Raw genomic sequence first — 3,779 nt, 5'->3', positions numbered from 1 at the left:
AATTCTGAAGCAAGAAAAAGAGAAAGTTATAGACTAAACCACAGAAATGTAAACACGTCTGCAGCTAAAATAACTCCACTTTCATTGAAAACACTCCTCCCTCACAATCAGACTTCTGTGTGCTATGGTCAATAAAACTGCATGTTAATAGCGACCAATTAATAGATTATGTTGCTCGGCCTTAAAAGTTGAGGGAGTTTTAATTATTATTTTTCAAATTAAAGGAGTGCTTATTCCCTCCCTTCCCTTGGGGTGGAGTGGTGGGGGGGACTTAGCTTTCTTTCTGGCTGTTTGCTGAAATTCTTGGCTGTTAAAGTTTGGAGAGGGAGGGACATGGGTAGTTTTCACTTGGTCGGAATGGGGAGAGTGTGCAAGAGATCGCTCCGGGACGGGTTCCTAGAGATCGCTCTGGGGCGGTCGTGACAGCCCCCGAGGGACAGGAGTGAAGAGGAGCTGCGCTCAGGTAAGCCGGATGTCCACGTTGGGATTCGCATAGAAACGAAAACATCCGGACGGGGCTTAGCCCCGGCGGCCGGAGACGGAGAGCGGAGCCTGCCCGCTGCACCCTTTGGAGGCTGCTTCTCCCGGGCGCAGTTGTCTCCCGAGGGCGGCTGTCACCGCGCGCGTCGGTCGGGTCAGGCCGCGCTCCCCTCGGCATCCCCGCGTCCCTGCGGCCGCATCCGGCTCCTCCCACGACCGACCGCGGTCCCATCACAGCCCGCGGCGCTCGCACACCGCGCCTCTCCTTCCCAAAGCTCCGCGCGACGCCGTCCCAATTCCGACCGGCATCGAGGGCAGTCCGCGGGCATTTCATAAACGTCTAGTGTCGCAACCGTTTTCACTTTTACTATTTTCCATGTTTGTAACGGTTTTCACTGTGGCTGGAAAAATTTCACTCTAACAGAGACCCGGAGTTGTAGGAGCTAGCATCCCGCGGCTCCCCGCCCGCACCTCCCCCTACCCTCCTCTCCTCCCCACTGGTCCTCTCCGCGCTCCTCGCCCCTCCAGTGGTCGCGTCCCGGGTTCCTTTCCTGTGGGGCCGGACTCTCTCCTCCCGCCGTCCCAGCCTCGGCTCCTCTGCCTCCTCCTCTTCCTCCTCCTCCGCCTCCTCCTCTTCCTCCTCCTCCGCCTCCTCTTCCTCCCGGGAGCCTCCAGCAGCGTCCTAAACCCAAGCGGGCAGGGCGCGTAGTGTCCAAATACGCCCGCGCCGACCGCGCTCCCGGTCCCGAGGACACGCGTGCACCCCACCCCCACGCAAACACGGACACGCGCGCACTCGGACACTCCCGCGCGCTCGCACCCACGCGCACCTGGCCACGCGCGTGCACTCCCGCCCACGCGCCCCCGCCCCGCCCCCGGCGCGCACTCCTGGTTCGCAAGTCGCGCGTCGGGGCGGCTGCCCTGCTCGGCGATTGGCGGGAGCCGGAGCCTCCCGGAGCCGGGCGCCCGCACCATGGGCTGAGCCCGTCGGCGCCTAGGGAGTTAGTGCGACGCGGCTCGGCGCGCACGGCCAAGGCACGCGCGCGGGCATACACGTGCAGGAAACCCCTCCCCCGACGGCGGCGCCACCGTCTCGGTAAGTCTCGCGCCCCACGCGCCCTGCCCCGGCCCCGAGCTGGCGACGTCGGCTGCGGGGACGACGGCAGCGGGGTGGCCCGAGGGGCGCGCTCCGCAGGGCCCTTCTGACGGCGCCCGGACAGGTGGGGCATGCAACGCCAGGAGGGACGGCTCACCAGTGCGGGGTCCCCGGTAGGCGCCTGCAGTCGGGTGCGGATGGAGAGGAGGAGCACCCCGAAATTGACAAGGGCCAGGGGAGCACGCCGCGGGGACTTCATCTGGGGTCCTGGGCAAGAGGTTATTTGTCATTGTCTGGAATGGCAACCAAGGTTGAACTACAGCTCACGCTTGGCCTAAAGTGGGACCAGGTGTGAGGCTGAGCTATCACTGTCCGCTGGTCCCGGTTGTGGAATGACCCCCGACGGCACCCTCCGGCACGCGCGGCAACACCGGCGCTGGGAGCGGCTCTCAGCTCCAGGAGCGGTCCGTTTCTTATCCCACTCTGTCTTTTCACCTTCCCCTTCGTCAGCCTGCAGCGGTTGTGTTTATTTGCTTCCAGTTTACCACCGTAGTTGCAACACTTGGCATGTTAAAAAAAATGTAGCCTGTATTTTATCAGCTAGCCTTTCCTGCTTTCTGTCTGAAATACATCTTCCGTTTATTGCTATGATATGTTGCATAGATGCACAGAGGTATTAATTATCTTTTAAGTACAAGACAAATGCTGTTATTAACAACGGACTAAACTGCCCAGTAAAATAAACAGTTTCAATGACGATGTGGATTTAGTACAACTCTTCATCGATCTAAATATAATTTCTTTTATCCTTCAAAATAACATATTCCTATGTGCTACAGGTTTCACACTGTACATGTCTCCATAGCTTTTGTAGTTCGGAAAACTTTCAATGTGAATAAAAATACATTTTATTCGTTCCTGAATGACATCCATAGGGCACAGAGTTTGTTTACCTTTGGGACTATTTTTGACTGTTTTCCATTCTTTCCAAGTAGTTTAGAGCCCCTGAAGGGAGAACTGTCACAGTCTCACAGTTAACCCTTGCTCTGCCGGGCATCAGCCGGTGCCAGCTCCCAGGGCAGGGCAGAGCTCTTAGCCTTCAACCATAGGAGGATCAGGCAACAGACGTTGTAAAAAACCCAACCATGTAAATTAATTCACCGTGTGCCAAATTATTAATAAGCTAATTACACCATAGAAATTGTAATTCTAGCAGAATCAGGGTGAGCTATGCAAACTTGTGGCTAATATATCAAGTTTTACAAAGGAGCCACACATGTCACAAATGCTATTTGCCTTTTGGGAATCCTAGCTTCGGTTTGGGTCAATGGCTTTTGGAAATTACACCAAATTAGCAATAGGATAATCTATCTTGAGACATTTGTTAAGGAATATGTAATTCCAGTAGCGCTTATAATTTCAGTTTCTTCTCTTTTGTAACATTTTGTAATTACTTCATTCTATGTAAAAAATTTTAGAGTTGTAGTACATTATTTCACATTTATCTTTATTTCATGAGGGATTATTGGTGATTTAATCTGATGCGAATCCTTTAGCTAAAATTTAGAAAATTAGCATTTATCATTGAAGGGGTTGTGTAAGGCAGCTGCATGCACAGCTGCATATAAACATTCCCCCTCCACTTTCCACGTTTTGCTTTGATATTAAAGAAAAACCTTGTTGAATTTTTTAATCTTACAAAATCAGATATTTTATTTGTTGTAAGACCTAAGATCCCAATGGAATACTAGATACGTAAGTAAGAAGGAAAGCATCTCTGAAAGATGTCAAAAGGAGTTTGTAACTTACATACTATTCTACAATCTTAGATGTTACGTATATTTTAAATGTTTCTCATATTGTATATTTTAAATGTTTCTCATATTGTAAGAAGGTTAATAGGAAACTTTCAACACTTTTTTTTCTAAAGTTAATATTAGCTTTGATTGTTTTTCTTGCTATCTTTAAACAAAAAATAAAGGGGGGATTTCTTCTTCTCCAAACAGAAGAGCTAGTGTTTCTGAAGTCTTTCCTATTCCCAGGCAAAAACCGATTCCAAGTAAGCTCCAGTCATGGGCTCTGGAGTGGTGGGGAGACATTGTCATGGTGAATAAATGTCTATGTTGCCTGTTATTTCATAGAACTCCATTCAGAAGGTGTTGACACAGAGACACCTACATTTCTCTTTTTTTTTTTTTTTTTT

At 50.9% G+C, this 3,779-nt stretch overlaps 1 protein-coding gene across 3 annotated transcripts in view; it reads left to right on the top strand.

Annotated features, from left to right (window-relative positions):
- Positions 1–341: 341 nt before the first annotated feature.
- Positions 342–3,779, top strand: part of ERG (ETS transcription factor ERG) — a 280,293-nt gene continuing 276,855 nt past the window's right edge. For 2 of the 3 annotated variants that reach the window (XM_037737672.1, XM_017526258.2), the window contains exon 1: positions 342–463. The gene's annotated coding sequence lies outside the window, so the exon portion shown is untranslated. The remainder of the gene's footprint in view (positions 464–3,779) is intronic. The other variant, XM_017526254.2, reaches the window with a different exon arrangement.

Source organism: Cebus imitator, unplaced genomic scaffold (assembly GCF_001604975.1).
Source record: "Cebus imitator isolate Cc_AM_T3 unplaced genomic scaffold, Cebus_imitator-1.0 Scaffold41, whole genome shotgun sequence".
NCBI lineage: Eukaryota > Metazoa > Chordata > Mammalia > Primates > Cebidae > Cebus > Cebus imitator.
Note: the sequence above shows the minus strand (reverse complement) of the source record. Positions and strands in the feature narration are given on the sequence as shown.